This window comes from Falco biarmicus, chromosome 12 (genome assembly GCF_023638135.1).
Source record: "Falco biarmicus isolate bFalBia1 chromosome 12, bFalBia1.pri, whole genome shotgun sequence".
NCBI classification, from domain to species: Eukaryota; Metazoa; Chordata; class Aves; order Falconiformes; family Falconidae; genus Falco; species Falco biarmicus.
Window position 1 is genome coordinate 6,131,685 of NC_079299.1, and position 12,794 is coordinate 6,144,478.

General features: G+C 45.0%; 1 protein-coding gene across 1 annotated transcript in view; it reads left to right on the forward strand.

The window, feature by feature from the left end:
• Positions 1–314: 314 nt before the first annotated feature.
• The window catches only part of PARP1 (poly(ADP-ribose) polymerase 1), a 65,297-nt gene continuing 52,817 nt past the window's right edge, over positions 315–12,794 (forward strand). The window contains exon 1 of the mRNA XM_056357370.1: positions 315–410. The gene's annotated coding sequence lies outside the window, so the exon portion shown is untranslated. The remainder of the gene's footprint in view (positions 411–12,794) is intronic.

Below are 12,794 nucleotides of genomic sequence, written 5' to 3' on the forward strand. Positions count from 1 at the left end.
GCCACCTCGGATAAAATACACTGGTAATATTCAGATTTCATATTGAGCCCTCTGCCTTTTCAGTGGGTACAATTTAAATAGGCAAAGGGAGAATAAATCCAAGTTACATATTGAAAATGCTGCTGAAAATAGCCTAGGAAAAATAACGTTAGTAAATGGCAATGTTAGTACTATGTGAAAGTCTATTAAAATAATCAGACTTACACATACATCACACCTAGTTTCAAAGCACCTCATAAATATTAGTTAATCTCAATAGCTAGCATTCCTGTGGTACAGAAGCATAGCATCTGTTTCTCTGTTTTACAGAGCTCCATCAGACTGCAAAGGAAGAGATCATACATTTAGAAAGCAGCAGAGGAGAGGCTGTGACCCCTGGAGTCTTGATGTCCTTTGTGCACCTGGAAGAGGTTAGGTATACTTTGTTACTCAAAATTCCCAAGCAGGTAAAACAGATAGAAAAGTCCCTACCAGAGCAGCTCTGCAGCAAGACTCAGGCTACACTCAGGCAGTTGAAGTGTGCCTCTTATGCACCCCAGCCGCATCCCATGACCACCACAGAGACTGTGCATGCCCAGACATTGCTGGGAAATTCTTCTTCCCTGAGAAGAGAGGGAGCCAGGCAGCTCTGGGCTCCTGTTCACACCTTGTTGCAGACTCCAGCTACATGCTCATTACAGTGTCATCATCCAGTGTAATCTGCTGATAGGCTATGGATATTCCCTGCATGTGAAGATGTCCCTCAAATAAGTGACATATATCTGGTGGCTGGGTGAGAAGTCTGGCAGGTAGCTGGGGTAGGTTGACTGCTCCTGCTAGAGAGCTTGCTGGGGAACTGCTGCATTATTTCTTTCAGACACTAGAATCTGGCCATCATCATATTAAGGAATATCGATGCACAAGTAGCCTCTTCATCTTAAACTAACAACAAAAAAAGGTTATTATCAGGTACATGGGCATAATTTCATGATTAGGGCTATCTAAATAAGGCACTTAGGCAGATGGACTTGAAAGAACATCATTAAAGACCTGTACAAGCAGCTGGCTTTTTCTACTGCAAAGGTGCTTAGAGTCAGCTGAGCCCAATTCCTGGCTAAGCTGTTTGAGTAGGGCCCTAGCTGGGAGGAAAGGGTGGAAATGTGAATGGCACTTCAGGGTGCAGTTTCTCATCAGACAGTGATTTAACAGCTGCCAGCTAGGGAAGGGGGTGTTCTTCCCCCAGCCCCTATGTAGTCTTGTGACTTTCCTAATACCAGCTCTGGTATTTATCTAGCCCCAGGGAAATTAAATTCAGGTAGCAAAGCTGGTAGAGATTTGAGCTCCACAGAAGAGGAGGAACAGATTTTCACTGGCTGAGCTTTGGGATCTGGTTTGCAGTGGCAGCAGGCAAGTGGTAGAGCAGACATGGGAAAGGAGTGGAGCAGGTCCAGCTCTGACCTGTGGCCAATTGTAAGATAGGCTGTGATTTTGGGTCCTGGCTGTGCTAAGTCCTCTTGGGACTCCTTTTTTTCTTTTTTGTAATTCCTTTATCTAATGAAAAATACTTGCATTTGACTCAAATTTGAAAATACTTCGCTCTAACAGAAGTGATTGTCAGGTCCTGTTTGCCTTACCTGCAAAGTTCTTTTTACTTCCCCTAGCAACCCCCTGGTTAGAGAGCTGTGCTGGAAATATGTTCTGAAAATCCATTTTCAGGAGACTAAAGTCTTTGATGGAAACCTGCAATGCTCAAATGAATGTCCTTCTGTTATGCTGAGATTGCCTACAGAAATGTTAAAAGAAAGTCTTCAACTACCACTGTGTTTGTAGGGTAGGAACAATTTAGTTTCAATAATAACAAGGCGATTGGCAAAGAGTAAATAATTTCTGTAGTAAGCTATGCCTTAAGTGTAGATCATTGTTGTAGTGACATGCCCAAACAATTATTTATCACAGGAGATGTTAGCGTGGGCTATGGAGCTTAGTGACCCAGCAGCTGCAACGTGCTGGGAATAGTTTTCTTGTTGTATTTCCTACCCTGACCTTTTCCTGGTGGTAGGGAAGAAACAGTGCTGTGGAACTGAGATTACTTGTGTGTGCTTACCACTAGAAAAATGGCCTTTTCTGAATGAACTGCATAATCCTGGGGAAAGAGCAGAGCTTAATTAATTAACTAGCATGCGTGACTGGAAATGGGACTTCAGTTATTCTGCTGATAGACCACCAGCTTGAAGCAGCAGTCACTGCAGCTCTTGTCTTCTGAGATCTATGGGGTGACTTTGACGAAGTGAGTCTGAGCCTCTTGAATCATTATAATGGCAAGCTTGGAAAAGAAAAAGGAGCTCTCACTGCATGTAAGTATGGAAACGTTCACTTGCCTTCATAGGTGCTCTGTGGGCAAGTGAAATGAGGCATTCATTTACTTTTTGTTTTGTTTTTTTTTTAATTGGATATGTAACTAAAAAAATATGAACTGTGCTGGAATGCAATTGTAACATACGTTTCCAGAAAAAGTTATTAACTTCTGGAAAGTATAAGTGAAAGCTGTACAAATCAGGAAAGATTTCAGTATGTAGTTTAGTGTGGTTATACAGTTGACTTATTAAGGCAAATCTTGCCTTCTACATAAGCCTACCAATTTCTTCTTGTCTGCTTCTGATATGAATTATGTCATTAATAAGCTGACTGCTTGGTTTAAAATTACTAGTTTAACTGGCAATTCCTGCTTTCTTTTCCACAAATTGAATAAGTGGTCCTCTTGAGGAAAATCATGGAGGGAGTAAAGAATTATTTTTGTGTGTGTGTGGCTATTCTTCTAGTGTGATTCTTGATCTCCAGGTGGTTTGTCAGCTCTCAGATTGAACTTTGGAGGGGGCGAAGCTGATGGAACATGGTGATCTGAGGGTAACTCTGTTCCATTTTGGTTACCCTCATGGATCATGGAATTTAGTTATTTGTCCTAGGTCTGGATTTGTTTGGATGAGTTAATTTAAGGGGTACTGTGTCTGGGCAAACATATATCAAGAATTTCCTTTTCTAGAATACTGGTAAGTGAATGGAGAATGAATGAAGCCATACTAAATTCACACCTTCATCCAAGCAAACACTCCGGTAATGCATTTGAGCAAATGACTCAACACTAAACTAAGCATATATCTAGGGACTAATAATCATAGATTCTTCTCTTAGTCTGCCAAGTGCGTATAGCACTATATATACCCTAAATAACCAACAGGGATATGTATTACATGGACTGAAATAAAATAGAGTTGCAATCATGCTGCTTCCAGCAGCTGCTGCAGCTGCACCTTATTTACATAAAGAGCGGAAATGTTTTGAAGCTATTTCCTTTCCTACTGGCACCAAGAGGACCAACTCTTTCAAAAACACTGAAATAGATCAGCCAGTTCAAACAAACTGAAGCAGGCCTGAAATTCTGTATTTGGATTCACTTCTGACCCTGATCTTGGGCCTGTCTTGATTAAGCCTGCCAATGTAAATTCATTGGCTTTCACTGACTTGAAGAGGAGCAGGGCTGAACGCTGAGCTGTTAGAGCTGTTATAGGGGAGTGCAGAATGGATTTTGCTGTGTTCTTTCTTTACAGTGATGAGCAGATTTATTGTTTTGTTTTAGTTCCAAGTACTACTTTGCTGTAACTTTAACCTGGTGAGGATCGGATAGCAAAATGCAAAGAGAGAGCTAGCCAGGCATTCCCAAGCGCGTTTGTCTCTCCTTTGAGAGGCTAGTGTTCAAGTCGCCGATTCCTTGTGTCACTGAGCCAGGCTGCTGCGTAGGCCCATAGCCACAGAAGTACTGGGGCTGTTGTGTCCTGCTGACTCCAGATGGGCAGAGCCTGCTCAGGTCAGTGAGGTGCTGATGGGGCTGGGGTGGGAGAGACCAGCTCTGGCCGTGGGAACTTGAGCTGCTTAAAGCAGTGTGTTGCAAGCCTGCTTCTGCAGCCCCACTGCTGCAAATGCCAGCCTTGGTGGCAGGGACCACCGATACCTCTCCCACCAGCTTTTGGCCCCATGCAGCGGGACACCAGTGCTGTGAGGGTGTGCTAAGGCTGCCAGGCCAAACGCAGTCACCGGCACTGACCCCATGAGAGGGGCAGGATCTCGGTGCTGAGGGAAGGGGCACACAGCTCAGCTGCGGCAGTGCAGAGCCCCTTGTCTCTCTGTGCTGTGGCTCCTTGGGGGCCCTGGGATTTGGGATAGCAATGCTGTCTGCCTTTGCAGAGAAGTTGTGAGGATAAGGGAATTAAAAGTCACAAGAGTGCAGAGACTAAGTTAATCAGTGACAGACAATTGCCTGAGACATATCAAGATACAGCTTCCCTTTCTTTCATCTCCCCTAATTACACAAAGCTTTAAAAGACCTTTATTATTCTCTGTATTACACTGGAACATAACCTATGATGTTTGTTAGGAGGAAGTGACAGAAAAGCCACTGCAGCAACAGGCTCCTGAAGGAAAGATTGATTATTTGTGTGTGTGTGTGTGTGTGTTAGGATTTCCATTATTTTGTGAAAAATACAAAGGCTTTCTCGTATTTATTCCTGCTGATTTCCTTCTATGGTGAATTCAATGCTTCTCCACTCAGGTACTAGTTTGTTAGATATACTTCAGCTAAATGGAAGGCGAGAAAGATCTCAGGTTAATTTGCTGCCCTAAAGATACTCATCTTATGAACCATGATGCTGATACATATGGTAAAGCAAAGGTGGAGTCTGCCACTGTGCAGCAGGGGCTTCTGCCTCCCCAGTCGTTTTGAAGAAGAGACATCTAAAACTCCAACTCAAATGTTAAGAAGATCAGGAGGTGAATGATTACCTGTAAATAAAGATGTGCAGCCAAGCAGCTGCTTCACACATGCACAGTACAACTGTAGGATCATACCTAAGTCTCTGTCTGCTTGGGGGTTAGCTGAAAAAAGCCTGCAGCATAATAGCTACCATTATTTTTAAACATTTATTTTGTGATAGCACTCTGAAGTCTAGCAGGTCAAGCCCTGCTGTCTGAGGCACTGCACAAACATGCTGCAGAGAGCTGATAATCTGAAAGGTGAGACTTTTAAGGTGGCTAAGACAGAGAGGCAGATCAGAGAGACACAGCAGTATAACAGCAACTGCGATTAATGTTGTCGCTATATTCAAAGTGATGCTGTGTGTTCTTTCACCCCAGAAGAAATGCTGGAGCTGAGTGAAGTCTCATGTGGCTGGCCTTTTCTTCCTCAGGCTCCTCTTTGTGTGGTTGGTTATTTCCTATGCATCTTATTTAGGGAAGTTTATGCCCACAGCATAATTCAACCCCTTTATTCAGACACCTTCTTATTTCTTTGTCTGAACCATAACTTGACGCAGAGGTAGGCATTTGACATGGAAATCTTAAATCTGCTTCAAGGAAAATGTTTCCAGGTTGGAGGCCACTGAGCATATGGCCTTACAAAGGGGAGACAGTCAGGATGCATCATTATAAGCAGTACTTGTTCCTCAGCAATAAGACACTGTGCGCATAGTGCCTTCTAGTCTTTTTTCATTATTATTCTCCTGTGTGTGTTACTGATTTCATTTCTGGCAATGCATATGGAAATCAAGTAACTTTTCTGTTATAATTGCAAGAGAAAAGGAAAAGAAAAAAGTGAGAAAAAGAAAGCACAAACTTTCCTTCTAATACTTTGTAAAGACCCAATTTCTAATAAAGCAAGACGTTCTGCACTTACAAGTCTTCCACCTGCAACATTTGGCTAAGCTCTGTTACTGTTAGCTAGGGTACATGTTCTGTAGCCATTTGACTTGGCCAGCTGGTAGCGTTGCCTCTCAATCACGCTAGTTTAATCTTCAGTCTCATTTCATATTGTGATTATTTCTTGCTGTTCTGTTCTTTTGTTTTGATAATTCAAAAGGAAGTATTTCCATCAAGTGTCCAAAGTGTGACCAAATGCTGGTTTAGTGGTTTTTATTGTTTGGGGCTTTTTTGCAATTCAAACTTTGTTCTCCTTTTCTTTTGCAAGATCATATGTCAAGATATGCAATGGCCCAGATTCATTCCCATTTACTTTACTAGGAGTGTGACTATTAACTGAATGTGTGTCGGTCTTTACCTATTGCATTTTCCCCATGCACACCCTTCCATCTTTTCAATTTTTCTGAATCTCTCTCTGCTCACTTCCGATTCATTTCTGTTTTATGGACACTCCTGATATGATATGACCCCGTGTGACCAGTTTGCTCAGCCCAGAGCAGTTACAGGATTTGGGACCAAAGAAGCCTAGGTGAAAGCACTTCACCTGATGCAGCTGTACTTCGTTGCACCTGCATTGCTGTCATGAGAGGGCACTATAAAAACACTAAACTGAATCCAGAGTGCAAGACCTGGCAGTTTTGTGATTGTCAAAGCTGAGCTGCCTGGGGAGATTTTAGTAGTTGCTGTCAAGCTTTCAGAAGGTCTTGAGTTGGCTGAGCACCTAAAATTCAGCACAAACTATTTGTGCAGCCCCTCCTCAAGGAGGCATGTGTCAGCCCTTTGCAGAGTGGGAGGCCTCTTCTGTCCTTCATAGTGGCACAGAAGTGCCACCTTGTTCCTTCCACAGAGACAAGGGAGCTGGAGAATGAGCTCTTGGTTTTAATCTGGGCCAGCAGCTTTAATGGAAATCAATGTTAATTACAGAAAACTCATTCCTGTTTAGGATGAAGCAAATGCTGGTTAAATTGCAGGATTAATCACTCTAGGGGCAGACTGGCTTTCCTATTCTCTCTTGCTCATGGGTAGAAACCACCTACATGTTTATAACTTCCAGCTCCCTCCTGCTGTGTGATGGCACGAAGGTGCAGATTTGTCAGTCTCTGGGGACCAGCCATATGAAATTGTTTTCTTTGCTCAGTCATTTGCAGAGGGTGTAGGGAGCAGAGCTGCGTGGCTGACTTGCGCCTGGGAAAGCCAGCTGGTATTGCAATGGCTGCTTTAACGATTAGGGAAGAGTGCTATTACTGCTGTCTCTGGGGGAGTAATCAATCAGAGACAGCAAATGTCTTTTCACTCAGCACAGATGACCATCTCCACGTGTACAGTGCCAGGAATACCTTCCAAACTCACTGTAAAGAAAGTTGGGGCCTGGGCCTTTGGCAGGAGCTACAACAAACAACAAATACTGATTTACCTGGGGAGTGCAAGGGTGGAAGGGAAAGGGCTTTTTTTTCCCTCCTGGTAGATTAGGGTACACTAACGTTGATTACAGCATTACAGTAAAATCCCTGTGTCCAGAAACACTTCAATTGGCAGCTTTCCAGCTTTTCCAGTGATGCCACCTTTGAGCTCTGAGCCACAGCAAAGGCAGTTCTAGCCCTGTTTTCCCTGCTCATCCAGGAAAAAGAGCAGCTGGCAGCTGTGAGGGATGGAGAGGAGCCCTGTGGGGAAGATCTGTCACTGCCTGCTGACAAGTGATGGAAAATAACTTACTAGGGCAGGCCTTTTCAGGTACAGTGAAGTTTGGGCCATTTTGTCAGCTAATGAAGGGAAATAGCCACATTGACAAAGCTTCAGCCTGAGGCTGCCCTGTAAAAAAAAAAAAACAACCTAAAAAAACCCCAAACAAAACAAAAAGGCCTGAGAAAGGATTTTGTTTTGTTGGTTTGGGCTTTTTCTGTTTGGGTTTTTTTGTAATTTTTTTTTTAGTTACCACAATCTGTTAAGAGTCACATGGAGTCTTGCTTATGAGATTTAAATCACCTGAGTGGATCTGGGGCAGTGGACAAGAGCAAGAGGCTGTGATGGCTTTGAGGAGGTAGCCACAGCATTGGAGGTGCTGCTGAGCATGAGGGATGGGGATGGGGTTGAACAGGGAGTCCTAGGTGGAGGTGTCTCTTTTCAGAAATATGCACTGAATTAGTTCTCTGGTGAGGGCAAAGGAGGGCATCCCCAAGTAGAACAACAGTCAGGACTGGTGGATTACTGGAGGAAAAAGCAAGTGAGGCATACAGAGGCAGTTAATGCAAAAATGTGTCTCATAAGAGCAGCTTCACTGCAGGAGGACTAGGATTAAGAGGGTTGTCTTCTGTCCTTTTTTTCCACTGCCTCCCCCAGCACATCCACCTGGTTTAGACCCTTGGTTTCAGCTTCCCAATCTGGGAGGACTCAATTGCTTAGCTGGGCAGCAAGCTGAAATGATGCTGCTGACCTATAGTTAGTGAAGGGTAACACCATTCAGAAGTTCTCCTGAAGTGCTTGAACCCTGTCCTCATTAGAGCCTGCCCAGAGGGCTTCAGATGCAAATTCAGGTGTTTTCCCGGAACAAACTCTTCCCCATCCTGCAGAGATTGTACCTTGATATAGCCTAAAAACAGACCATCCTACAGCTGCTTTCTGTGTGCTGATTTTTACCAAGAGCAGAAACAGCTCTATATTATAAACTCCGTGGCCCCAGAGGCTTGTTTCTGCCCAGGCTCCCGCTAGTCTGGGAGGAGAAAGAAAATAAAAGCCAAGTGCAGACAAGGCAGAGAGCAAGGCCTGCTGACAGAACTGAGCACAGAGGGCAAGCAATGCAAATTAAAGTATTCCAGGACTTACTTCTGATCCAGTGGCCAGTTTGGAATAAATGAGGTAATACCCTGTGGGCTGTCCTTATCAAAAAGACATTGATTACTGTAGGAGTGGTGGTGAGCCACGGGCATCTGAGAGCCCATACGTTTAAGCTTCATGTCAACTTTCACCCTGTTCTAATCAGAATCTGATTTAAGGTGCAAGATTTTTTTGGCTATTCCTAGTATCTCTCAAGTTTTGTTCAACTTTGAAATGTCCTTTTCCAAGTTATATGTTTCTTTGTATTTTTTTTTTTTTTTACAAGCCCAAACATAAAAGGTCTTACAACCTGGACCTTTTCAATATATGAAGAAATGTCAATATATTTTCTAGATGTCTGACTTGCAGCCTCCTCTGTCTTACAGTGAAGGCAACTTTCCCCTTCATGCTACCTACAATCAATGGATAAATTAGACTTGCTTTTGCCCATTTGCTGGTAGCTGTACAGAGGCTGCAAGATGTCACACGTTTGATATTAACTGAATTATGAAGCTAGCTTTCTGTGCGATGTAAACCAATATGCTAAGGAAGGATGTGCCTAGTGGTCAAGCATTTTCTAGATTACTCTTCCATTTACTGAAAGCAAGCAATTGCTAAAAAAACCCCAAAACACACACTGATATTTCATCTTGCTGTGCAAAGATGTGCATTCCAACAGCTGCAGGTTTCTCAGAAGGCTTTTTGGAGTTATTCAACAAAAGGGAAGGCAAAATCTGGACCAGGAGATTTTCTTGGCATATTTTCAATGTCCATTCATAACAGCTCAAACACTTGCATCACTTGCAGGGTGAGGGGGTTACAGGCAGAAACATTGATCTGCTGAGAGGAGTGCTGAGTTTTGCTGCTCTGTGATGGCTGAGAGAGGGGATAGGAGTTGAGTTTCCAAACTGGCAAGGCCACAAGACCGCAGGACCAATACTGGACAGCATTTCATGGTATGCATTATCAGGGCCTGTGTCTAACCCTAGGGATGACAGCAAGGAGCTGCCTCAGGGGCCACTGTCTTGCCTCCTCACTGCCTCCTCACTGCCCTGGCTTTTTGGTCCAGCTTAGCATGGGCTGAGAAGTTTGTCTGCATCATGTTCTCTTTCCTGCTTCTGAGAGAAACAGGGCATTTGGACCTTTGCTTCTCTCACCATCTCCAGCATGTGCATGGTTAATGGGTCACTAGTTACCTGTGTCAGGAGCCAGCAGGGCCTTGCTGCTTGGGAGAAGTGCTGAGTGGTCCTTGGGAGAGGTTTCCTGACCCATTAACAACATGGAGGTAGAGCACAGAGAGGAGCTCCCCTGTATCCCCACTTCTTTACATGACAGGCATGTGCTGGGGCTAGCCCACTGGCTTGCAGCACCCACTCCTTTCAGCCAGCTGCTCTGGCCCAGTGCTCGCCAGCCACTCTCATGCCAGGAACCCTGCCATGCTGAGTTCTCAAGTCTGTGCTTCACTCTTACACTGGTGTTTGTACTGGCAGAGGAACCTGGGGTGGAACCAGGGAAGCTTTTTGATGCCAGAGTGCTTGTGTTCGCTCCGGATGCCACTGTTTGCCTGATTCCTTTTCTCTTCTGGTGGGTCAGGAAGCCTCCCCTCTCTGGTCAGTGGGGCTGGAGGCTAAGTGCCTGCATTCAATCCCTTGCTATCCCCCCTTTGCTATGTGCTGTTGGCAGGGGCTGGGAGGATGTTTTCCTAACTTTGCAGCACCAGAGTGCTAGGAGCAGATGGGCTAAGCTTGTCACTGAGTCTGCTTCCTCCCCTCATAGCGTATTTGTCACAGGGGATGAGGTGCTGGCAGCTTGGTCTTTTGCTGGGCTTCTGTTGGGGCCAGCCCCTGGCAAAAGGTTAGTGCTTGCTGCAGATCTGCAGCCAAGTTTGCAGCGTTGACTCGGCCCCGTGACTCAGACTGAGCCACAGCGTGAGAGTAGACAGAGTTACATAAATCTCACTCTGGCTCCTGGGGACATGGGCAGAGACTGAGGTACGTTGTGTGCTGTCCATGTGTTTGGATTGCTGGTCAGCAGTAACGACGACTTTGCATGTGCCTTGTGAGCTGAAGCTGCTGTGCCCAAATGGAGGGAGAAGGGTGAAAAGCTGTGCAGGAGCAGCTATATCACAGGATGCCAGGATGTCCCTGTCAGCATCACTGGAGGAATGGCACTAAATCCATATTTATCCCATGCTCTTTGCTCTTTCACGTGCAGCCTGTGAAAGGGCTTGCCTTGCTGTTGTGTTTGCTTCCTTCCAGCTGCACAGTGCTGTCACTGTGCAGATATGTATGGCAGATAATGATTTTTCACAAGAATAAGCACTGCCCCTGAAAAAACCTCAAACCTTTAAAATTCATAAAGTAACAGAAATAGGTACTCAAGATTAGCTTCCACGAGATGAACTTTCTGCCTTGCTTGACTCACACTAGCATAAGCAGGAATATATCAATAGGATTTAACAGTGTAGCTATCTAAGCCCACTCTGGCTACTTCTTTATGAAGCACGGAAGGTGGGAGGAAAACCTAGCAGAAAAGTCAGTTTGCTAGGGTGAGATCCCTCCTTTGCCACCCACACCACTGCCCATAGAGGATATAGGCATAAAGCAGCCGTGCTACGGCAGCTCAGGGGAGCAAGCAGTATTGTGAGGCACCCTGAGGTGATCTCACATGGACAAGATAGCTCTCAAGGGTAGGCTGAGCCTTTCTACAGACAAGATGAGGAGCCTAGTGATATTAGTCTTCACCATAAATGCCTCAGCCGAATGTCTTAGACGGGGCAAATCCACACAGAGGACCTTACACCAAGCACGGGTCCTCCAAAGCATCTTTCCCCAGCAGTCTTTTTCGTGGCGGGTCACCCTACAGGCACTTGGCTCGCTCTGCCCACAGGCATCCCTGTTCACAACAATTATCTGGCCCTGCAGCACTGACTACAGCTGCCGTTCAGGGAGCACATCCTCCAGCTGGTACGAGCCCTCCGTAGGCGTTGTACCAGCATTTCTCCTAGGCCAGCGAGGAAGCAGGGGTTAAAATGAACACAGAGCTGTAATCAACTGAATCGCACGGTACTAGAACTAAGATGCATTTGATGAAGCTTGTAGGGAATGGGTTTCACAGAGAAATAATGTGTACCTCTAGACAGCAGGGAGTGAACTTCTGCAGATTTATAACCTGTAGTATCCCTAAGCAACAGCTGTGCATCCTGCTGGACTAAGCAGAGAGTAGGCTGCAGAAAGTTGCCAGGCTCAGGTGATCTGAGACAGGATGGAGAGTCTGGATACCTGTTAGGTGTTTCTTTTATTCTTAGGGCTGTTCAATGAACAGGAGAAATAAAACACTTTTTTTGTGGTTCAACAGATAGCCTTGATGATACTATATTCCATGACTGTCAGATTCAGGCAGTTTGTTAAAATTAGAGATGGTAGATTTATGGCCCAGAAGGGATTACTACCGCATGTTGCAGACGAGACTTCCCTCTCTTATTTTGGCATGTTTGCCCTCTTCCACGCTACTGGTGTTCTCCCCTCTAGGGATGAGGCCTTCAGGCACAACTCTAACATAAGCAGAGATAAGCAGCAGCCCAAAGGCTGCCACATTGGGCCGTAGCTGCCATGATGTTAGCAGGCCCAGGGTGCTGTTCCCTTCCTCCTCTGATGCCTTTGGCCCAGAGAGCTGCCTCAGTACCTTCCTTTCCTCTCCATGTCTGTGGCCCAGGACAGGAAAAATATTTGAAGGTTTGAAAGAAAAATGAGGACAGGGACAGAGATCTTCACTGTTATTTTGAGGAAGATATGGCTCACAACTTTGACTTCTAGCACAAAGGATTTTTTTCTAGAGTGCCAAACTAGGATCAGAGCATCAATCCTCTAGCCCGCTTCCAACCTACACTCTTCCTTCTTGAACAGAATCTGGTTTTCCTCGCTACCTCTGGCAAGATGTGTATCCTGGTATCTCATCTCCTGTTGCCACAGCCCTTTCCCAGGTTTCTCTGCTCTACTTTGCACTGAAATATGCTGTCACTTTTTAATTGCAGTCCTAGTACTTGGCACAGTTATTGTCCAGTGGTGTCATATGAGGCATCAGGCAGTAGCTATGGTCTCTTCCGTGGTGTCTGAAGTGCACATGCTGTCACATGTGTAGCTCCTTTGCAGGTTACACAGCCCCTAATTGTTGTGTGTCTACTTTCTTTTAAGCAATGTTTCTACCATAATTCTATGGGGTAAGAAACTGATTAAAACGTACCAAACTGTATAATCTTT